Raw genomic sequence first — 23,686 nt, forward strand, 5'->3', positions numbered from 1 at the left:
AAGGTTTCCTAAATGACTGCTGTGTGGCAACCCTGTAGATCAGCCTTCCCTCGTCCGTCATTGCAGGTGCATATTCACCTTGCATCCGTTTCCTCTCAAAAGCACCGTCCAATGCCGCTCCTTCCCTGTGTGGTAACCTGATTTATTTCTTGCTACATAAAAAAAATATTTCTGCATTCAGATAATTTCTTTTATCACCAGCATTTTCTTTGGTTCTGTTGATAACGTAGTTACAAAAAAACGGGATTTGGTAACATACTGGTTTCTTAAATTTCACCTTGCCTCTTCTACAGAAAACGCAGGTTCTGCCTTTTTTCTTTAATGCTGGGTTTTTAACCTTGGTGAAGCTCAGAGATGCACATTAACAGTACCCTTTAATCTCCTTCCTCTTTCTTTGTGAGTAACCTTCAAAAGCAGGGCGGCTGATGGGGAGTCCTGGCCAGAGCACGTGAGCCTGGCTGCCTCGGTTATGCGCAGACACCGGCTCAGCCCCTGCAGCACACAGGTAGGAACGAAGCCCGCGGTCTGTGGCGTTCCCTTCCCACGGCTCTCTGCCATGCGTGGGGACAGGACAGGCTGTCGGCTTCTGTTGCAGCCACAGAATAACCCACCAGCTGTTTTTCATTTTTAATTTAGACGCTAGGAATAGACCTGAACCAAACCTGTGGTTCCCGGTCCCGTGAGGGTTGCTAGAAATTCTTCTGAGTTTAATAATTAAATAAACAAAAATAATTTAATCTCTCCTTAGAAATCCACCGCGCAGTGCACATGCCTGATGCTCATTACCTCATTCCTTCCAATCCCCGCTCTGTTAGGGCTTGCTCGTTGTCACACCTCAGGTCTGTACCACGATTTCTTCAGGGCAAGAGCTGCGTATGTTTGCCTGGTACGGTATCTATGGGAATAACGTGAAATGCTAATGGTAGGGACAGCAAGCCTGAAAGAAAGGTAATTTGGAAACTGGGACTAATTTTGAAGCTTGGCTCTTCAGTTCAACTTGAGTAATCAGAAAATGGGGAGAAGGGAGAAACATCCCGCTCCAGTGTACGTCAAAGAAGGATTTGAAATTAGCGATGCGACCAGAGCCATAATTGCTACCAAGGATATGGCCAGTGAAATCAGCAGCCATGCTCACAAGCCCAGTTCCATGCCACCCAAATGAGGACACCAGGACACATGCTGTTTTTTGGGGTCTCTGGGCTGTGAGCAAGGGTGGTGAGCCCCGGTGAGAAGGGTGCAGAGCCTGCCAGGATGGGCAGAGAGCTGGCATGCATCGTACAACAGGAGGAGAGGTGTGTTGGGCTGCAACAACATCTTGGAGCCTTATTTGGGTATCAATCAGTCCAGCCTCATGGAAGGGATGACGCAGAGGGGCTGCTCCTCTTCCTGGTTCCCCTCCTGCCCAGACATGGTCCTGTCACTGCAGCCTCTGTCATCGCCTTCTCCCTGCAGCCCTGCCGAAGCACTCCCAGCCTGCTGCTGGCACCCCGAGGGGTGTCTGCCTGGAACGCTGAAGGAGGATTGGAGTAAGAGAATAATGTTAACGAAGTACAGGATATCGGGGTGAGGCTTTCCAAGGACTGTCCAAAGCTACTGAGGACTGAAAAACAGGGACAAATTTTTAAAAGAGCTAGCTCCTAAAAGACCATCCCCTCTGCCTGAAGTGGTAACGCTAACAGGAGAAAGAGAAATGGGAAAAATCTATGTCCTGGGAAAGTCCTCCTTGGATCCCCAGCGAAGTGCCTGTGTTGGCTTTTGTGGGTTCATTTTTGTTGTTCTGTTGCTGATTTGTGCAGCCAACTGCTACCTTGGGGTCCTCAGCAGCATCTCAGACAGCTGCCAGTCCTCAGGGAAGAGGTGGATGTTACCAACCGGGATGGACCTTATGAAAAACAGTGTCCCCAGCTCAGCTGCAGGACTTCTGCCACGCGCTCATCTCCTGCTGGGGGCAGTAAACAGGGCAAAAGCCAGACTCCCACGGAGCGGAGCCAGGTTGCGGGGACAAAGCAGGGTTTTCTGCAGTGCTGTGTACGGCCACAACAGCAAGGCCTTCATCGGAAGATTGCCAATGGGAGCAATCATCTGTATCGGAACAGCTGGCTGCTGGAAGAGGGATGAGAGACATGTCTCTCCTTCTGGCGTCACGAATAATCCTATCTGTTTGGCTTTCTGCTCGTGTCTCCCTGGCGTGCCAGCGGTGGTGAACGAGGCAGGTGAGCTGACGGCGTTTGTCTAGGGTGAGTGCCAGCAGGGAAGAGCGGGAGTGGAGCAGCTGAGAGTCATGAGGAAATTATGTGGCGCTGGGACAGACTTTCCCTCTGGGTCTTCCCCATGCTTAAAAACCTGGAATGCAGTCTCAGGGCTGATCAGAGAGCTCCTACCTTCCTCCGGCTCCATCTACACGGATGAGACAGTGTCTACACGGCTGGGTTGGAGGCACTTTTATCATCCCAGCGCCTCTGTTGCTGTTTCCCCCCAGGATAACAAACATGTGGCTCAGTGCATGGCAAGACAACATTCAAGACTTGCGTTCAGGCCTGGAGCTCTGAACGGAAAGACTGAGCTCTGCACACCCCTGAGCGAAGCTCCTTGCAGCTTTCTGCCCAGAAGCTGTCTCCTGTGCCAGCTCTCAGCTCTGCCCAGCTTTCCCAGAATGTTGTGCAAAACCGGCCCCACTTTCTGCTCCTAACAGCATGGAGCTCAAAATGAGGATTAGGACGTGTGGCTGAAATGTTGAGTGATTTGTTGGGTATTGTCACGGTCCGGCTTTGGAAGAGGTACACCACTGAAAATATCCGCTATGGTGACGGTCCTGCAGAGGTCATCTAGTGTGACGCAAACAGCTTTTGTGGGGGACTGCCAAATGAGAAACGAAAAGAGATTTTTTAAACATTTCAGCTTCTGCCTAGGACTGCTGCAATCCTCCTGTTATTTGCTGCATCACTCTCCATCCTTCTGCTGGAGGGACGAGGAATGCGGCCCTGCTGTTTAATCGCTTGCCTTTACTGCTCACTTGTGGCTCGTACTTGCTCCTCAGCGTTGCAAGTGGAATGCAGTAGCGCTGCTCTGCCGTACCACGGAGGAGCTGAGAACCAGGCCAATATCATCAAAATTCAAGGCATTCCTTCCCCCAACGTGCTTTACGTGGAAAAGTACCCTTAACTCCCTCTCTAGCCCCAAATAGCAGGCTTGAGGTCCTCTTTACCTGCCAATGACGCTGGGCAAGCTTACAGCCCAGATAAATCAGGGGCAGCTGGGGAACGGGCGGCGGCCCTTCTTTCCCCACTTGAAAGGCAGCTTTTAAAAATTGGTTGGAATCCAGCCTTGAATTCTGCACCCACAGATTTGAACCCGTAATCAGATGGGAGCGTGGATTTGCAGCTCCCATCTGCCGGGGTACTAAGGACGTCACGGTGCACATTGCCTGCCTAATCCAGAGGAACAGTTAGGTAATTAAATGTCTAAATGCCTTTACTTTTTTTTTTTCTTTTTTTTTCCTCCACTGCTAATTACGAACAGAGGATTAAAAGGTACTGGGTCCTCTGCACACAAGCCGGGTAAGCAGATTCCCCTAGCCTGTATCTCCAGGTCACTCGCTCTGTGCCTGTACGTGCTCCCTGCAGCTTTCCCACTCTTATCCCAGGCCGCTTTCCTAAAAAGAGCCCTCTGACATGCTACTCCCTACAGAATTGTTTGTTTAATGATTAAAAACAAAACCCCAAACCCACACACTTCCTAAAATGAGACTTAATTTAGAGGGGAGTTCTTTAAAAAGTATGTATTTTCTTTCTTTTTCCAACTCCAAGCTTCAGAAACCTTTCAAGTGCAGCAGATGCCACATCCATGGCTTGGGGCTGTGCCTGCAGGCAGCCAGAGCCTCTGCATTGCTGCCAGGGGCTGCTGCTCTGCTCAGCCCAGCCGCAACTTGGCCTTTTTGCTGCAGCAGAACTTGGAGGGGGACACGGAAGGGTTTATGGCGCTGCCCTGCTTTTCTTCTTGTCTCTGCTGAACACAATCGGTAAAAAATCCCTGCAGCCTCTGTTCTCTGACAGTGATGGGAAACTGGTCCTTTGGTTTGCATCCTCACCTGAAATATCACTGCACGCCTGAAAGAAAAAGTATTGAGAGCAAAATGAAAAAAAAAAGAAACATGCTTTTTAATTTCTTGCCTAAGCGTACGCAAGACGTATGAAGGGGAAGGGCTATTTGATTGAAGTAATCGATGAAATTTGTGTTTACTGCTGGGTGGGGTCACGTTTGACTAACTTCATTCATACCGTGAAGTTGAATGGAGCAAAATGATTGGATTGACCGTGAAGTAGGTGATTCTTATGAGTATTGCATTAATTTTTAAGAAAAATAAGCGTCTCTGCACGGAAACAGCGGATGCTTCATCAGGTTTGGGTGTCTGCTCACCTCCCTAGCAGGACCATGGTCTCAGGGGCCTGAGACTCATCTCCAGCCAGGATGGATGCTGCTGGCTGTGATCATGGTGCTCAGCTGCCCCGCACCCGTGGTGCTGCAGACTGCTCCAGAGAAGGTGGCTGAGCCCAGGGGGGTGCTGGCTACACTGAAGCCACTGGAGGGGAGCTGCATTTTCTTCTGAGGCGGCGGTCTCGGCCATGTTTCTCGGTCTGGATCATGATTAATGCTGTGTCCAGGCTGCACACTTTAGAATTTTTAGAACTGGGCATTGAATTTGTTTTATCTGTTTGCTGACTCATTTGAAACCATGTCCAGCAAAGCCTTTTTCCTCCCCTGGAAAAGCTTTGTAAATCTCTTATCATGCTTTCTTTTTGGAAAGATTCTGATTTTCCTCTCCCTTCTGCCTTTCACTCTGGAACTTGTAGCACATGTATTTTTGTCATGAGCAGACGCTACTCTGTATGCCTTGAGATTCATATTATTTTTTCCACCCTTCATTTGCTTTGCTGCAATTTAGATTTGCTGCAAAAGTCACTTTGCTTTGTTGCAACTTAGATTGTAAAATCAATCGGGCAGGAATATGTAATTTCACCTGTGTGTACAAAACACACCCACAGAGGTATGCAAAGAACAATGCAGGAGGCGTATCGTGTATTTCCACGGGCTGCCAGTACGTTTTCAGGAAAAGCTCTTTTTTTGCAGATGAGCAAACAACATGGGAATCAAGCGGAATTTGTAACTCCATTCCTGGAGATTGATTAATTTGCGCTTTTTGTCACGTTCAGGCCACACAGAGCACCAAGGCTCAGACAACACCAGGTACCACGGAGGCAGTGGCTGGGTGGAGGCCACTCACAACCCCCTGGGACTTGGGCGTTCATAACGATAACCCCAGCGTCGAGCACTCTGCTAGGAGCCATCAAGTGCTGGGGGCAATGTCGCGGTAGGACCCTGCTCCCTTGCAGCCCACCGCAGTTCCCACAGAGGGATGTTTGTCCCAGCCTCTTGGCCAGCTTCCCAGCAGGGATAATTGGATTTCTTTTTCTGCTTGCATTTCCAGTGCAGTATTGACTCCACATTTGCTGGCCCTCAATACGGAGCGGCGTTGCTGAGCGCCTTTACCTGTCCCAGTGGTGTGCGAGGCGCTGGAGGGAGCGGAGGGCGCAGAGAGACTTTCTGAGGCTGTGCAGGCTCCTTCCAGATGAAAGACACTGTCCTAGGAATATCGGGTTTTATTATTTATTTAAGGGATGTTTTCATGACACTGCAATTTCTAACCCAGCATGGCGAGGCCGTAAAATAATAGTGGGTCTGTTTGGAAGAATGTGTTTTATTTGGCACGTTTGGGGAATGGCAGTACAAAGGCAGAAAATAAAGTTGCGATGTTTATGGCAGCCGGGCTCTCTGTCCGTTGGTAACCACTCACCACAAATAACTGCTTTGCTGGTGCCCACACATGATATTTTAAGATGTGAGCTCTTAAAAAGAGGCTCTTAAACATCAGCAATATTTAGTGCCGTACACCCTCCTGGCCACCACATAATGACGGCAGTGTTTTTTATGAAAATGAAACTCATCGCATTCTGGTCTTTGCTGTAAGACCTCACATCAATCACTCAACCCCAAGCCGTGCCTCACACCTTTTCGATTCCCCCAGCCTTGCTCTTTCCGTCACGTTAGGCCTAATGTCTCTTTTTTGCCTCCTTCCTTGCTGCCTGCGCTTTGAGGAAATACACTCTCTCCAAGGCTGCTTGCTGAACAATTCTCCCACTGATCTGGTGAGGGAGGGAAACCTGATCCAGTCTGCACGACAGCCACAAGAGCAGAGTTGACTTCTTCTTATGATAAACCAAACTGGGCGTAGGTAGTGACAAGGTCAAGCAGCAGGTAAGATAAGTAAACGAATTTCTGCCCCCCACAAAACCCACTGTGGGACTCATTGCCACAGGATGTTGAGAAGGACAGGAATAGAAATGATTTAAAAAAGGAACTAAGTGAATGAATGAAGGCTGGATTCATCACTTGCTGGTAAACGCGGTGACTCAGATGAACCACGCTGCTGAGAAAGCCACCAGAAAGCTGGTCGGAGCTGTGAGGGCAACTGGTGTGAAGGCAGCCGGCGCCGTGCATCCGCTGCTGGTACTGCAGGAAGCAGGCAGCTCAGAGCACTCATCCAATTCTGCCACCCATTAGAAGTAAAACAATTACAAATTGTCATCACTCAACACTACAGTCCAAGTGCAGTTAATTTAAGGTAAGGCTTTGTCTTACGGATGGAGTGACCCAGTTCTTTCACGTTTTCATCTCTTGGTTCCCTCCTTTTCTGCCCAGTGTTGTATCTCTCCTGCTCTGCTGGGATAAGTTTTGTTTGCGTGCACTTCAGGGATATGACTGTGTAAGGCTGTCTCATGCAACTAAAAATAAAAGCACAGTAGCTTTATTCATCCACTCTTACTTTCTTCTACTCCTTGATATCTGCACGAACGATGACTCTCCGTGCTCCTTCGCCTCCTCCTCTGACCAGAGGATGGTAAGTGCCATGCAGAGGCTTTCTATCGAGCTGGAAAATGGGTCTGCCCTTTGCTAAGAGCTTGGTCCTGGCCTGGTCCCTTGTCACAGAAGCTGCTGGTGAAACCCTGGTTCACAAAGGAGTGAGGCCAGTGCTGAGTGCTTGACAGCTCTTTCCATGAGGCTCTTGTGCTTTGAAAACCTCCCACCCACTAGTTGTTTTGAATTAGGGTTTTGGCCGGGGATCACTGAGTTACACAACGTGGCATGAGAACATATATTGCAAACAGAACACAGAGCTGTGCCGGGGCCGTCGGTCGCTTATACGGCGCTGTGGCGTCACCGCGTGCGTCCTGCCTTGGATCCTGCAGGCTGCAGTCAGCTGAGGGCCTGGCTCCGGGGCCGCGCTCTTTCCTCTCCGGGCCTACAACACTGCGAGGGAACGGGAAGCAGAGAGAAGCCCCTGCTGCAGAAAACTCATTTACCCATCCCGTTCTCATTCGAGATGCTTGTGCACAAAGAGATAATGACGGGCTGTTTGTTTCAGGGCCCTGCTGAGGAGGGCAGGCGTCTCTGCCATGCTCAGTGCTGCCAGTCACCAGACGGCCTGGTGCTGCGCGGCGCCCGCAGTAAACAGCCACGGGGACAATGGGGGCTCTGAGGAGGAGGAATGGGTTTGTACCAGGGCTTGCGAGGGTACCTGAAACAACAACGGGGCGATTCAGCGGGAAAAAGGATGAATGAGGAGAGATGAGCAAAGCTGGGCTTGTGCAGGCTGGCACATGATAACGTTATTGGCCCTGTCAGTTGATGCAGGGTGAAGAATGCAGACAGAAAGTGCTTTTAGTCAGCTGAGTTAGCGTAGGATGCTGGTGAGGTTATTTTCTGGTATTTTCTGCCTCTTTCCCAGTCCCCTGAGTCACTCCTCGTCTCCTTTCATCTGGTTGTGTTCCTGGTTATCAGGCAGCAACACGACCGCGGGATTCCTGGCATAGCAGAGTCAGCGGGATCGATACAGCCAGAAATTCCCTGGGTGGCTTCGAGCAGCTTGGGCAGCCTTTGAACACATCAAAAAGTGGGTGGCTGGCCCGGGGCACTTGCTGTGGAGGAAAGGTAATGGCAACACCTGAGAAAAAATGCTCTGATGGGGTTCAGTACTCCGAGAAATTGGATCACTCTGCCTAGGAGCGAGGGTATGCACAGAGAAACCCAGCGTCGGGCAGCTGGGCTTGAAGAGGTTGGTTTGTACTCTCGGTGACATTCTTTGTAAAACAGAAATCTTAATGTAAACAGTGGCAGATAAAGGATTTTTTAAATGGCCCATTGCCATGAAGAAAAAGAGCTAGGCAAGCAAACAAGCAAACGCAGCTGAGAGGATGAATGTCCCATAACTCACAGAGCATTTATTTACTTACTTTGGCATGGGACACAGGTGTGAGCTCGTTCTTTGTTTCTTTCTGCAGGCTTGAAGAAAGCCTGACTGCTCCTTGCCATGCAGGTAAAATTACTTGAGTATTGAAGAATATTCTTTAAAGCCGTGCCTTGCCACCATTTTTAATGAAAAGACACATGCCTTGTGGAAAAAGAAGTCCAAGGACCCACTAAAGTTAAATAAATAAAATCTGCAAACCGTTTCATGCAAGGCTCCAACAATGGTTTTCATTTATTCTCCTCACCTCTCCCTGAAATAAACTGAACTTTGAATGTTCGTGGATTACTCTCTCCAGTTTTGCTTCCTGGCACGGATCTTTGCACATTTTCACCTCTCAGGTGTTACAGCTCTCCACGGGCCCCTGACCAGAGCCTGCAGATTTGTTACACACTCTCTGCTTGGTTGTATTAGTCATTTATATTTCACATCTTTCAAAGATATTTTTTTTTAATACTTTTTGAACTTAGCCAGCTTAGACCCTTTAACCTAGAGTTTAACCATAGCTTCTCGAAGAGCATGGGGAGCTGTGAGGGTGAGGAGGGCAGGACAGAGGACAGGCTGGAGGCGCCACCTGAGCACCCACCTGGTGAGGGACAGGAGGGGACCTGGGGCAGGGAGAGGTGTCCTGGGGACAGACCAAGGCCTTGTGGACCAGGGAGGTTGGCCAGGAATCAGGTTTGGGGACAACAAGAAGAGTTTGCTTTGTATATCCCAGGGGAAACATCTGAGCTCAGTGTGGGGGTGAGGGTAGGCTGAGAGGAAGCTCCGAATGGAGAGATCAAGATTTAGAGGCATAAAAATAAGAGATGCATTGGAAGTGCTCCAGGAGGTAAAAAGCATGAGCTGAGCAGAGCCAGAGGAACATTTTTGAAGAGGACTGGACACGTTCAGCTCCAGGAGAGCCAGTCGGTTTGCAGACCTAAGTCCAGCAGTAGAGAAGTTCCTCCTGGGGCCTTGGAGGTCACGCCATGCCCCAGGAGGGCAGGTGCCCAGGCCAGATGGATAACCTGGTTACCTTTCCTGGATTAAGGGGAGAGAATACTTGGAGACAGTCACCTGTGTGGACTGAAGAGTGTGGTATCTGGCATGTGGAGGCTGGGGAGCAAGGAGAGTGAGGAAGAGCAGACAGCTGCTCTAGGATGGCCCATGCATCTGGGTAATGATGAGGATAAAACAGAAATTATCTGCTGGTCCTGGACTGACGACCACAGCAGCTGCCAGCTACTCTGCTCCCCTTTTGTGAATAAGTGAAAGTGGTGGCAGGTGGGAATTACTTTTCAAAGCTAATTAGCTGGGTGCTAATTCTCATCAGATGCTTAACGTATCAGTGAAATACAACCTGCAGCCCCAGTAAATTTGCTTGCCCCACTGATACCATTCACTATAAGTTATTTAAGTCCTTCTCAGCTGTTTGAATGCTCGTTTCAGGTTAGGCTTTACAAGGATTTGTTAATTTGTTTCTGGTACTGCCAGAATGCATCAGGGCCATTTCCAGCTAGAAGGAGACATGCTTCCTGCTCCCTGGGCTGTAATGTGAAGGTAAGAGACTGAGAGAGAGAGTTAAGAAAGACAGTCAGGGCAGCGTGCTAATACATCTTTGGTCTGATGATACAAGGTGTTTGGGAGATTTCTAGCATGAGGACAAGCCTGTGTTTGAAAGGGTCTGTGTTTTGAGGACCCGATTTCGGGTCTCACTTGGGTGACTCGGAGCAGCACAGAGCCCGAGCCACACAGGAGATGTCTGCTGCTGTTTGAAGCAGGAGAGGGAAAACCATAGCAGCAGGAAAACAAACTCCCTGTGCAAAGGGGAGAGACGTCAGAAAAAGGAGACAGCCACGGGGACAACAAGTGGGCAGGAGCTGGGCTGGTGAGGGTGGCCTGTCCCTGGCAAGCACAAGAGAGGTGAGATGTCCCCACCACCTCCATACGGAAAAGAACAATCGGGGAAAATCTTCATTAGCGCTGACTCAAACGTTTTTGCCCTATCTTAAATCAGAATGTTTGCTTTCACCGCCCATGATTTCTTTCTGGCTGCTGCACCTCTGCTGAAATTTTTGTGGCACAGATGGTTCCCTGGTAATTTGCGTGCACATCCTTTCAGAAATATGTTCCTCCAGGAGAGCTTTTCTCTCAGTGACACCTGTGTGATGTGAGTATTAATCAGAGAGAGCAATAAAGAAGTGGGCTGGCAGGTGAAAACCCTTCTCTTGATCTCCCTGTGCTTATCTTTAATGCTTTTAAGCTTACCGGTATCAAAATAATTAATTAAGGTGGCATTTCTGTGGTGAGATGAGCGCTCCTTTGGCTCGCAGCTCCGTGCAGCTGCTTGGCTGACATGCGAGCAGGCATTTCTGCGCGGCGCCTATGTGGCACGCTGCAGTCCTGGCCACTGAGAGTAGGAGTTTATTTTGGAAACTGCTAATGGCTTTGTTTGCACATTTATTCCTTTCGCTAAGAGAGCCTGCGAGTTGTTGCTGTGACCTTTGTACGCGTTACTGTGATAAGGAGCTCTTCTGGAGGAAAGCAGGCCTAGTGCTTTGGACGCCCAGGGGCCTTTGGAAAAGCCTTCGGCCCAGCTACTCGGAGGGAGGCACGGTGCCGTTTGCAGCTGGACTCCACAGGCTGGATAATGTTTGCTAGGGTAAATATTTAGAAATTAGGCACAGGAATTCAGGAGTACAAATAGACTAATGTATATAGTTATGGAAGGCGCTGTATCGCTCATTTTGAGGACTCGGTTACGGAGGCATCTCCACCCATGCCAGGACTACTGCGAGCTGCTTTCCAAAGGAGCAGAGGGCTCGGATGAGGGATGTGTGCCTCTTTCCTATCTTCTCTGTGGAAAGTGTCAGGCTGTCAGATGTCAGAAAAGGGGCTTTTGGTCTCCAAACGGGGGAATAGCAAACCACCCTGAAGAAAGAGCAGCAGCAGACCTTACAAAGTGTTCCTGTGTCTTCAGACCATCTTTTAAACACAACTGGGAAAAAAAAAAAGTTTAAATACTACTTTTTACATAAGAAACCAACTATAAATTGTGCTTGTTCTTTATTTTGGCACTGGGACTGCATATAGACCATGTCATATTGCCTTCATAAATTAATCCAAAACAATTAGCTGCACTTTACTTTCAAATTTTGGTAACTCTATTTTCCATACATGTCCCCGGCTTCTATTAGTAGGAAAAGTCTAGTTATACAAACTGTAGTTTATGAGAGGAAAAACTGAATTATGAAGACATTTTTACTGAGAGTCTGATGTGTTGTGTTTGTTTGTTTTCCTGGTCAAATAAGTAGCATGAAACTGGTCATTTAAAAATAAAACAGAACAGAAAAACACAAACAAACAAAGGAAGAACAGCGCTTGCTGCTTTTTTCAGTGTCCTTCTCGGATTGTGCATGTAATAACACACAAAACTAGGCATATTTCCATAGCTGCCATTCTAGAGTGAACAAAGCTTGTTATTAGACGTCTAGTCTAGTTTGTCTGATTTAAATTGCAGTCGGGGGGATGAGTGCATGCTTGACATTTCTGCAGTAAACTCTCTAAAGCAATGCCAGCCCAGGCTCCGCTATGGGAAACTAGTAAAATTCATTCAGTATGTTCACGAGCAACAACACTAACTTTTAATAAACTTAGAAGGCATATAATTACTTTTGGCCACACATGCTCAATTTTTCTACTTTTTGAGTATTTAAAAAAAAAAAGTGTAGGTTTTCTTAGATATGGAAAAAGTACTAACAAAATCCCTATTTGTTTTACACAACTGGTTCTGTTTATGCTGCCCACATTAAGCATGATGTACCCTCATATGGGAGGGGAATCTTGTTTACAGCTGTAGCTGAGAGCCATTAACAGATGATGGAGGAAAAAGTGAAGAAGTTGCCTAATGAGTAAGTAATGAGAACAGGAGAGAGAGCAGGAACAGTGACTTCAGTTCAGTTCCTTGAACACTGGAAGTACTTTACATCCCTGAAATGATCCCCAATGAACAAATAATGTGGGCATATATTTCAGTTTTATTAGGGTCAATGGGGCTTACACATTTTCAATAACAATGTATAATAAACATTTGGCTAAGCTGGGGCTCCAGCTTTTGTTTTTAAATTATGGATAATGGTATTTGTCCAGCTTGTCTTGATAGTTACATATAACAGCATTCTCTGTCTTCCAAGTAGCATTATTCATGCTTAAATATGTGAAAGAAATAGCCAAAGGGTATTTCTCCCTCTTGGATTCCCTGGAGATGCCTGACTCATGTGGCTGATGATCTGCCACCATTGCTGGTGATTCTGAGTGCATCAGCTTGAAGCATGGTGCTCCTTAAAAGATCTCCCACCTGCCTTCTCATTTGATCTGAGAGATCTTCACACCAAGGATGGTGCATTTCCAGGTCTCGCTCCAAACTCTAGTGAGAAGTGGAATTTCACTGGGGTTGCTGAGAAGCCACGGGCTGGCTATTGGGGTCTGCTTAAAATGGAGTCTGCCTAAAATGGGGGCAGACCAATGTCACATATCCTACAAATATGAACTTTCTCTCTTGCTAACATCCCAGGAAGTCAACCAAGGAGGCATCTTTTCCCACAGCTGTGAAAAACAGCAGACCCTAGAAAAGGGGGCAGATATTTCAGTGCTCCTGTAGCTCAGCCAGGAGGACCTGGCAGGTGGCTGTGGGGGCAGAGGAACAGAAGCAGCTCCCTACTGGGGCATTTGCACTTTTGACATGCTCCTTGTTTCTTTATTCCCTACCCACCAAAATGCACAGGAGAAAAAAGGGGGATAAACAGGAAAGAAGTCTAACACACCCTCCAAACCCTCTGCAAGGTGATTAACAGAACCGAAGCTCCCTGGCAGTAACTTGGTATGGCTTTTGAGTTGTGCTGGGACAGAAATGCTATGGAATCCATATCATAATTGGCATTTATCACATTCCTGTGCAAGGCAGATAGCCCAGGTGTTGTCCATATATTTCTTACAGAAATAATTCAATTCAGTGAATCTTTTGTGTATGCCTGTGTACGTCCCTCCTTTACTGCTGGCTCTGCGGAGCCCTGCCCAAGCTCCCTCCAACAAGGTGCCTCAGAAAGGCTGAGGATGCTCCAAGTCCCACACAGCAGCTACAAGTTCAGCCAAGACCGATGTGGCTGGAGACATCCTGGCTCTGCCGTTTTCCAGCAGCAGCAGGAAGTGGTTTCAGAGATCCTACTTTGGGTCCGTGCCACTGAAATGGGGATATTTTTCTGGTAAATAAAGAATGCGTGCAGTTTACTTTACCTTGGTAAACACAGTGGGGGTGTATGTGTAAGCCTGACGCTAGCGCAGAGTTCATGGCTTTGAGAGGCTGGTCTGGAAGCCAGGGACCTACCAGCAGCCACAGCCTGGTCTTAGGGTTTTGTAAGCAAAAAAAAAAAAAAAAAGCAATATCGATGCCATTAAGGGTGATGGAGCAGCACAACGAGCAGGATCTTCCATGAAAGGACAGCCTGGAGGGGCACAGAGCCCTGCCAGGCTGCTGAATGCTAAGTCCTGATATATCAAATAATACAGGTAATCAATAAAAACTACAGACGAGGTAGAGTATGGCAGTGGTAAAATGGCACTGGTAGATGATGCAATTCATCTGTGGCGTTGTAGTGTATGTAAAATAACAATGAATCCGCATGTTTTCCCCAAGCTGTGGAAGAAGTTGGGTAGCTAGGAGCATCCATAAAGCCACGTCTGCATTAAAGCCTGGATCATGAATACAGCGTGTAACCGAGCTGGTTTCGCTTCAGGAATAAGAGCAAGGTGTTGCAGATCCCTGGAGCACAGGCAGAGGACCGGGGCTCGGTCCCTCTCGGTTGTTTGTCTGGTGGCTGGCAGCCGTTGCCTGGATTTTCCTAGATAACTAGGTTGAGTCCCAAATACATGCCCCCTAATCAATTCGTTATGGAAAAGAGGCCGAGCACTTCATGCATACAGATGACTTTTTTCATTGCTGTAAATTCATTTTTCCTTCACAAAATCCCCACATTGGGATGTCTGTGGTGTCTTTAAAGTATCTTTTTTTTTTTTTTTTTTGAGAGAGCTTCAAGGTTAACACCTGCCTGTAGCATTTTTTCTTAAAACTCCACATCAGACAGAGTAACTAACATTTTGCTCTTTATTAGTTTGCTGTCTGGGGGAAACTTTACTAATTTTTTTCCGAAGATGAACAGGTCATCCAAACAGATGTTAATACGAGGATGAGGCCTTCTGTAAACAGATCTCTGTTCAACATTTCCACTTCCAAGCGGTTCTCAGCTCTGCTGCATCTCTCAAACCTTCGCTGTGGGCTCCCTAATAGCTCGTGGTGTTGGGGTGTTTCAGACCCTGCCCTGCCATTCCTGCTGCCAGGCTGCACGTGTCGCACCTCGAGCCTGATGAACTCTACAAGACATCAGATTTTCTGAAGACGGACACAGTTTTCATGCACTTCCATTCCTTTTGCAGGTTTTTTGGTGCGTTTTGATCACTTGTCAAACAAGTGTGTGACGGGCAGTGACAAACTGACCCTTATGCCACCGTTGGTTCCTGCCAGGGTGTTTTCTGTAGCGGTTCAGTAGCGTTAAGGGTTGAGACAAAGGAGGATAACGTGGCCCCAATGAAGCAAGCTGGAAAAACTCCCATAAGCTTCAGCAGAATCAGGATTTAATCCCTGCTATTTTACAGTAAAACTACATGGGAGAGAAGCCTTAAAAAAAAAAAAAAAAAGACATTATGAAAGAACAGTTGTGATCTTGCATGTCAAATGTATTTAATTATAAGGATTTTTCCAGTATCTCTAGAGAATTCAGGGACATTCATTGGGACCTTCTTTTCTGTTTGGAAAATACTTTGCCCATTGTGGGCACTATGAGAGGAAAAAATGGAAATAAGCTGTCTCCAATTGCAGTTGGAAATGTAATACAATGGGAGAGGGCTGAGACCCACAGGGAAGCCAGTGGCAGGAGTCCCATTGACCTTAATGGGAGCTGGACCATGTCCCACAAGGCTTCGGAGACATTTGTGGGAAAAAAAGTCTACTGTAAAACTGAAAGATGAGAATGAAGAAACGCATGGATTTCAAAACTTTGTGGCTCAAGCAGGGTCAGCGCCAAAACCTGCTGAAGCAAATGCAAAGTCAATGGTCAGGCTGACTTCATTTGATTCATTTCTGTCTGCCTCTGTCTTGAGGAAAGGTTTGTCAGTTTGCTAGCAGCTACTGCTAGAAAATGCCTGTTCATCATGCAGATAATAGCAGCAGCATTTCTCCTTTCTTATGCTTTTTGCAACTGATACACTGGATTTTATACAAAATTGTGGTGAGGGCTGGGCCACCTTGCAGCCCGGGGACACGCTGGTAAAACCAGGTCTTGCAGTGGTGGGGTCTCTGTCACCGCAAGGGGGACTGTGAGGATGTGCCCACGCTGATGTCTCACTGGCTTTAGAGACGGCAGCAAAATCAGGAGGAATTTTCATTGAAGGTAAAATATTTTCTGGGTTTGAAATATAGCTGAGGAAAAGCTTCATGCTGGAAAAGCATTTGCTTCGTATGGGAGACAAGGAACTCCTAAAGGGCTGCAGAAAGGAGTTGAAAATGTCTTCTGCATCAGCTGCTTAGGGCTAGCAAATGCCAGATAGCCTTCAGGACGCTATTGTCTGCTTGCCATTTTGGCAGCTTATGGAGAAACACCCCCGTGGTGGTTCGGTTCCTGGCAATCAGGTGTACAGTGTACGAGCGTGGGCAGTGAGAGCTAAAGACTACAAACAGATAGAGAACCTCAGGTACCAGGGCAAGCTTTGCTCTCCGTCTCTCCAAGCGCGTCAGTTCTCTGAACTATATGAAATATTTTCCAGTTTCCCGAAACTTCAATAAAGCGGTGCTCGCTAACGCCACTGGTGCAGGAAAAGAGGAGGGACCCCACCCCAAACAGCTCTCAGAGAGGCAACGGGTGATTACCAAGAGGGGGCAACGGGCAGAAGGAGCCCAGCTCCCGAGAAAAGGGTTGCTTGTGCTTTCAGCAGAACTTGCTAGAAGCCCCAGTGTGCCTTGGAAGGAACGGGGATCAGATTTCAGCCTCGGCTTTTAGGCACACGTTGTGACAGCCCGCGGCAGACATGCCAGGAACTTCATTCCGTAAATCACATTTCTTGCAAAGGAGGCCTCTGTGCTCGGTAGTAGTAGCATTTGTTTCTTCTTTTTCTTGGCTGCTTTGCTTGGAAGTAGTGTAAAGACTTAACCCTGGTGAGAAGGACCTGCAGAGAAATAATGGAGTATGTGAGAGCTCCGGCTTTTGCCTTGTTAAATGAAACTCAGTCTATATAAACACCCTTGAAAAAACGCGCTGGTAATGCTGCAAACACAGGATTCGGCAGCGGGCTGTTTTCATTTAGCTTTTTGGCAGCATTTTTAACAAGAATATGTTTTTTGTGACTTTCAAACCAGACACATCATTCTGGATGAACTATAATGGTAATAAAAGCATTGCAAATATCTCTATTTCTAACCCAGGTTTTGCTGGAAACATCTTACTAGGAGAAACGGAGCCTTCACGTACCGAGAGTAATAACTTGCTTAGGAGGGAGTGCGTACTACAGCACAGTCCTGTTTTCAGTCACACCCCAGCTTTACTCTCATTGTCCCTCCTCGGGTTTGCTTGGTGCCTATCACACCATCTTGTTATGGATGTCTTTTCCTTTCATCTACTTCAGAAGCTAGCGCCCTCACGTACCTTGCCTTTTCCCTCTGAAGTACGTGGTGTGTTTAGTGTAAGAGCGTTTCATATACACAAAGGCTGGTGTCTCGGCAAATGGGTTGTTTGTAGAGGAAAGTTTATTCAGGCAGCTGCTGAGGATGAGGAGGATCTCTGCTGCCAGGAAAGAAGATGCTGCAGTCTGGAGCAAGGTCGGCTTTGAACAGTTAGGTATAAATATTTTGCAAATCAATGTGTATTTATGGAGACGTGATGTTCAGCTTGACTGTGGTGGTGATCCTAAAAAGAAAAAAAAAAGAAACAAAAACACAAAACCAACCCTACAAAATAGTAGTGGAGATGGTCATCATGGAAAGGGTTTAATTAGCAAGAGCACCCACTGACGTGTGGAGCTCCAGACTTTGGTTGGGTAGGAATGTACCCTCACGATGCCACCTGGAAAGCTTTTTTCAGTATCTCCATCAATAGAAACTTTCTAACTTCCACGTCTTTTACATTGCCATGTCATTGCCAGCTGACGAGCTTAGCACAAAGTGTCACCGTTAATCCTGAGCAGCACAACTGTATTTGTCGCAGCACTAAATTCAATCTGTTTTTCTCTAGTCTGTTCTAATCTCGTTCTCCCAGGATGCATATTCCTATCTTTCTCTATTTGACAGTCCTTCCTAATCTCATGCTATCAACAAATCTCATCAACGTGTTTTTATTTCCTGTGAATATTAATGAAATACCAAATATATCCAGCCCCAAGACTCTTCTGGGAGCTCTCCTCTTGACTCCCTCCATGCTGACAACCCCTTTCCAGTTTCAGATGGTATCTCTGGCATCCCTAAAAACCTCTGCCTCCCTGGTGGAAGGGTTACCTGTTCCTCTGCCCAAAAGCTGCCCGTGACCTGGGGTGAGACTGCTGGCTTGTTCAAGTGCAGTGTTCCTCCATCCCTTGTTACTGCTCAGCCTACTGAAAGGAAGTTCAAAGAATTGATTCATTTCAATTAATTTGTTCTTTGCAGTACTGAAAGAGTTTAAGAAGCCTTAAGAAGTCCTAATTTCCAAAGCAAGGACATATAGAAATGAATAAAATAAGCAGCCGTTGACTGCCTAAGAAGAGTGGAAGGTAGACTGGAACCAAGTGAAGGAGGGAGGGTAGCAGGAGGTGACTTAGGTAAGGCAACAGCCCATAACCAACTTCTGTAAGGCTGCAGTGTTTTATAGTCCCCTGAGGTGGCTGAAATATGTTGTAAGCCTCTTCCACCATTTGACATGCAAGAAGCGGTCTCTGTAATACGAGGCCAAGAAGTACATCTTTTTAATATAAAAATGATCAGAAAGTGCAGAGCTCTTGGATCTGGAACCCTCTCAGAGGCAAGACACATTTGCTTGTTGTCAGCCTTAATAATGAGTTGTGTGTGAAAATAAATTGCTTCTTTCACAATAATGTTGAGATTATAAGAATTATAGGTAAATGGATACTTATCATTGGGATCCCTCAAGCACCTCAAGTACCTTCCCTTGATTAAAATGCAGACTTGCTGTCCATGATGGTGTAGATTTGGGATGTCATCAGCCAGCTGCTTGTTAGCAACTCAGCTTCCCCCCTCATTCCTGCTGAAAATGTGGCATCGACATAGAGGAGCTCATCCTGCCTCAGAACAGAGTTTTCTTGAAACTATGGCCTCCAAACTCGCTTTTTCTACGCACAAAACCAGCGACTTGCTGTGCCCAAAGCTACATGCCTACTTTTTCACCTCCGTCCTTCACCCAGCAACACGCCTGGCCCTCAAGTGGTAATGAATCACAGAGCATTGCGATGTGGTTGAGTGTCGCAGCGTAAAGGAATGAGAATGCAGTGATGTTGTTGTGGCAGTCGTTATTTCTCCCCGTGCGGTGTGTCACGAGGCATGCAGTGAGTTAACTTTGCGGTGTGCTATCAGTCGGAGTTGCAGCCTCTTTGCCTGACTGCTACCCAGTGTCAAGCTGCAACACGCAGGAGGCACCGAGACACACCTCTTGGAGCCGTGCTTTGCCTTCTCTCGCCTTTCATTGCTTTAGCGCTCAAATATTGAATGGAAAATAACGATCAGGTACTGTGTATTGTTTATTTTCAGATTTTCTGTGCCAAACACAATAAACATTCCCCATGCTGTGAAGCGTAGATGGTCACAGAAAGAGCCTACGTGCGGCGCGTTTCCCTGCTGATCTGTGACTATGCACAGCCGCGTCTGTGCGCTTTGGGCTTGTGGTGAAGGCAACAGCTCCTTGCCTGTGTGCTGCGGGGCTTCAGTGTTGTGTTCATCTTGTGGTTTAATGATGTTTGATTCCACATGCTCTATTGGTAGGAGAGATGGGGGCTCTTGTGGGGGCTTGTGCCACCAGCTGCCGGTGTTCCTATCACATTGTGGGGGCAGGGAGCTGCTGGAACACAACTTTGCTCCAACTGGACTTGCCGGGTGCTGTTGGCACTGCTATGTACTGCTTCCATAACCCATTTGCTGCAAATCACCTCTCTCTTCTAAGCCCACCGGGCTATTCAATTGAAAAAGAAAGTTGCTGCAGTAGTGATATAGTGGTGTAACTCTAGGTTTTGCTGCGGGAGATGGGTGAGATCGTGGCATATGGGGATAACCTCTAAGAACAAAGGCTCGGTGGTACGAAGAAACCCCATCACCACCACCCTGTGTGGGTTGAGGGCTTGGGGCCACAAGGCTGCTCCTACCTGGGAGCTGGGAGCCTGGAGCCATCAGAACAGGGGATGCGTTGCACCTTCATTGGATAGGTGGCATAGCTGGGGTGTGCTAGGAGCATGCCCTGCCACGATGACCACGCTTTATTTTCTTCCAAATGGTAACTTGGTCTAAAGAAAAGGACTGACTGTAATTTTGGTTACTCAGGAAATTACTGCATAGTAAACTTAACACTGTATCTTATTCTGTGCAAACCCTTTATAACAGCTTGTGCATTGCCCCACTCTTCTCTGTGTGGACAGAACAACATTAGTTTAAGGCTGCTTGCACGGAGAAAGGGCTCTTTAATAAGCCAAGTTATAATGAGGTTCTGCAGCTAAAAGCTAAAGCTGAAGAATACAGGACAATAATTAGGTGTGCATTCTTGGCCACTGAAGAATTTAATATCTGAAACAATTTGCCTAGGGACATGATGAATTCTCTCTTTGAAAATTTAAATTAAGATGGGGTTATTTTTTCTAAACAACCTGGTTCAACCAGAAGTTATGGTCTTGGTGCTGGAGCTTCTGGGATCGAACGTATGACCTAGGCAATACAAGAGTTCAGACTAGATCCTGCAAGCCTCTGCTCGGGTGAAGTGTTGGAATGTTATATTAAAGCATTGCTTACCCTAATGTTTTGGATCTTAGCTAACTCAACCTCCCCTACCTGTAGGAATGGGGAAAAAGTGAGAACAAATTATATTTTCAGATTTTTTTTTTTTCCTGGGCTGTTTTTTTTTTTTTTATGTCTGTTCCTCAGTAACTTTGAACTGACATTAAATGTGTTTGACTTGAAAGGCTTTGTATCACCTTTAGAAGAGCTTCTTAATCTCTTTTCTTGTCCTGGGAAATGGTATAGAGCCTACCTGGTAGAATACTGGAGCAGAGGGATAATTTGCCAGGAAATACCCCAGGCCAAGCAATGAACTGCATAGTACAGCAGCCTTCTTTCTACTCATTTTCCTGCAAAAACAATCCATGTGTTTAAGTATTTCAGGAATGCAAAATAAAGTAATGGTAATGACTTTGAGCCATTAAGAAGTATATTTTTTCTACTCTTCCCTTAGCATACTGCTGTGTAGAAGTGAGTTTCACAAAAGCCCCTGTGTCTGGCATGGCAGAGAGCTCCCCGGCCCCAGGGCTGCCTCCTCAGGACAGGATTGCTGCCTTTTCTTCAGCCAGCGCCCCGCAGAGTGGTTGTAGCTGCATTCAAAGCGTTGCTACCTGCCTGAGCCGTCCCCTGTGTCCGCAGTCCCCTGCACCTAGTGGGGACCAGTATGGGCATAACTGGAGATACTACTGGACTACTGGAAATGACATGGGGGGGGCAGGGGCAAGCAGTGCTCACACAGCTCTGGTGAACAGTTAGTAGCAGGTTTTTGATGAGAAGAAAGAAGGGAGTAAGAAAATGGTCTCTGTTACAACCCCACAGAGGGTTGTAACTCCTGCAATCCAGGAGTACCCTTCATACTCTTTTGGCAATGTAAAGATCTGCTAAAATAATTTGATATTGATGATCTAGATGAACCCTTGTGTTTATTGCAGATGACACTAAATTAGGAGGAGCTGCTGACTCCCCTGACAGTAGAGAGGTCTTGCAGAGAGATCTTGACAAGTTAGAGAGCTGGGCAATCGCCATCGGTATCAAGTTTAACAAGAGCAAGTGCTGGATTCTGCACCTGGGACAGGGCAGCCCCGGCTGGATGTACAGACTGGGGAATGCGAGGCTGGAGAGCAGCCCCACAGGAAGGGGTCTGGGGGTTCTGGTCAATGACAAGCTGAACACGAGCCAGCAGTGTGCAGTGACAGCCGAAAGGGCCAGCCGTGCCCTGGGGTGCATCAAGCACAGCATGGCTAGCTGGGCGAGGGAGGGATTGTCCTGCTCCGCTCCGCAATGGTGCGGCCTCACCTCAAGTGCTGTGTGCAGTTTGGGGCATCACAGTATAAAAACGACAGAAAACTATTGGAGAGTGTCCAAAGGAGGTCTATGAAGAATGGTGAAGGGCCTAGAGGGGAAAACATATGAGTATCGGCTGAGGGCCCTTGGCTTGTTCAGCCCAGAGCAGAGCAGGCCGAGGGGAGGCCTCATGGTGGCCTGCAGCTCCCTCACGAGGGGCTCAGAGGGGCAGGCGCTGAGCTCTGCTCTCTGGGGACAGCGACAGGACCCGAGGGGACGGCATGGAGCTGGGACAGGGGAGGGTCAGGCTGGGTGTTAGGGAAAGGTTCTGCACCCAGAGGTGGTCGGGCGCTGGGACGGGCTCCCCAGGGCAGTGGTCACAGCACCGAGCCTGCTGGAGTTCAAGGAGCGTTTGGACTGTGCTCTCAGTCATAGGGTCTGATTTTTGGGTGGCCTTGTGTGGAGCCAGGAGTAGGATTTGATGATCCTTGTGGGTCCCTTCCAACTCAGGATATTCTATGATTATTTCAGCTGTTCCTACATGAGAACCCTGAAGAAAAAGGAAAAGAGAGGCCCATTTGCACGGCCTATTTGTCTTTTTCTCTGTCACTAATGGTAGCGGTGAATGAATGCGTACAGGAGCTGAGAACTGTGAAATTTGTTTGTCTTGTATGTGAATGAGGAGTCTTCTGATAATATTCCAGAATAGAAAGTAGATAAGGTGTTTTTTTGAAGAAATCAGTGTAGAGATTCTAGTGTATCTCATGATTTTACATTAAATTTATTGTTATCTGATTGATTAGCACTCAAACTGTGTCACAACTCTATCAGATTCCCTCTTTTGTACATTAAGAAATAATTCTAATAAATGTGGGTTATTTTTATTTTATTCTAAACAGAGAAGGGTTAGAGGAGAACTGAATTAGCTATTTTCTTCATGGGATGGTTTTGTGAAAAGCAGGTAATGCTCAAGGGACAAAATACCAGAAAATGATTATTTGACTTGTTATCAAGTGAAAGCCAGGATCCATCACTTTGCCAATGCTAAATTATTCTTCATTATGTATAAAACAGCTTCACAAATTCATATGACTTTTTAGAGACTAGTGCCCAGTATTCATTTAAACTAACAGAATAATCCATGTTTTCATTAAAAAAGAGCACTCTAAGAAAAAAAAAAAAACCTGCATTTAAAAAAAATAAAGAATATTTCACTGATAAATGTTGATAAATGTGTTGATCTGCCAGTGTTTGTTTACTGAAAATAAATAGATAGACACAAGATTTTTCCTTGCAGAAGCTGCCTTTCCTGGCAATGAAATGCAGACCTGCAAAGCTCTGCTGGGTTGTAATCCCTGGCTGGCACTCAGGGCTGGCAGCTGGGAAAATTCTTATGTTCTTCTGACTTCATGGCTTTCATCAGCACAGACAGGCGGGGTGGCATTTTAAGGTTGTAGCTCACCAGGAGGGTACATATTAAGTTGGGAAGAATACCCTGAAGATGGGCAGTATGTTGATTTATACAATGAATTTCAAAGCATACAATTGAGAAGTTTGTGTAGATAATTTTTGCTGGGCAGATGTTTCCACACTGGCCTGAGAAACACACTATTTTAAAATGCTTCCTGGAGCGAATAGTCAATCTTTATTGTCCTAGGCTTGACTCTGGCTCTCTGTTCTTCAAATTCATACTTACTTCTAGAACAAATGTTTCTGCTAACAGATTCACTGTGATTTTTCACATTGTTTTTGTGGTCTAACATATTCAAGGAAAACAATTTTTCCTTTATATCAAAAAGGGAACATTCACCTAAGAAGAAAGTGAGTAAGAGCTGGCTATTTGTGTGCCCCTTCTATCAGAAGAAGAAACACATCCATGTGTTGAAACCATGAAAGATTTTGTTGACTTCTAATCAAAAAGAAAAAAAAAAAAGAGAGCACACAGTGAGCTCCTGACAATTATCTATATATTTGTAGCTTATGTTTGTGAC

At 46.7% G+C, this 23,686-nt stretch overlaps 1 protein-coding gene and 2 long non-coding RNA genes across 5 annotated transcripts in view; 2 read left to right on the plus strand and 1 right to left on the minus strand.

Annotated features, from left to right (window-relative positions):
- The first annotated feature begins 664 nt into the window (after positions 1-664).
- On the plus strand, positions 665-12,476 carry LOC106038949 (uncharacterized). Of its 2 annotated transcripts, none has more exons than XR_001208924.3 (4): positions 665-3,449; positions 5,211-5,368; positions 5,486-10,514; positions 10,822-12,476. It is a non-coding gene; the product is annotated as an uncharacterized lncRNA (long non-coding RNA). The 2 variants fall into 2 exon arrangements; XR_010832795.1 differs by having other exon boundaries at positions 665-3,413; positions 3,520-5,368.
- A 224-nt stretch (positions 12,477-12,700) lies between these two features.
- LOC125182248 (uncharacterized) lies at positions 12,701-19,585 on the minus strand. 2 transcript variants are annotated; one of them, XR_007161604.2, is made up of 4 exons: positions 17,940-19,585; positions 17,095-17,355; positions 16,323-16,618; positions 12,701-15,074 (listed from the first exon to the last, which is right to left on the minus strand). It is a non-coding gene; the product is annotated as an uncharacterized lncRNA (long non-coding RNA). The 2 variants fall into 2 exon arrangements; XR_007161602.2 differs by lacking the exon at positions 12,701-15,074 and having other exon boundaries at positions 15,939-16,618; positions 17,940-19,584.
- Positions 19,143-23,686, plus strand: part of FGFR2 (fibroblast growth factor receptor 2) — a 96,838-nt gene continuing 92,294 nt past the window's right edge. Inside the window, exon 1 of the mRNA XM_067000468.1 lies at positions 19,143-19,157. The gene's annotated coding sequence lies outside the window, so the exon portion shown is untranslated. The remainder of the gene's footprint in view (positions 19,158-23,686) is intronic.

The sequence above is a fragment of the Anser cygnoides genome, chromosome 7, assembly GCF_040182565.1.
Source record: "Anser cygnoides isolate HZ-2024a breed goose chromosome 7, Taihu_goose_T2T_genome, whole genome shotgun sequence".
NCBI classification, from domain to species: Eukaryota; Metazoa; Chordata; class Aves; order Anseriformes; family Anatidae; genus Anser; species Anser cygnoides.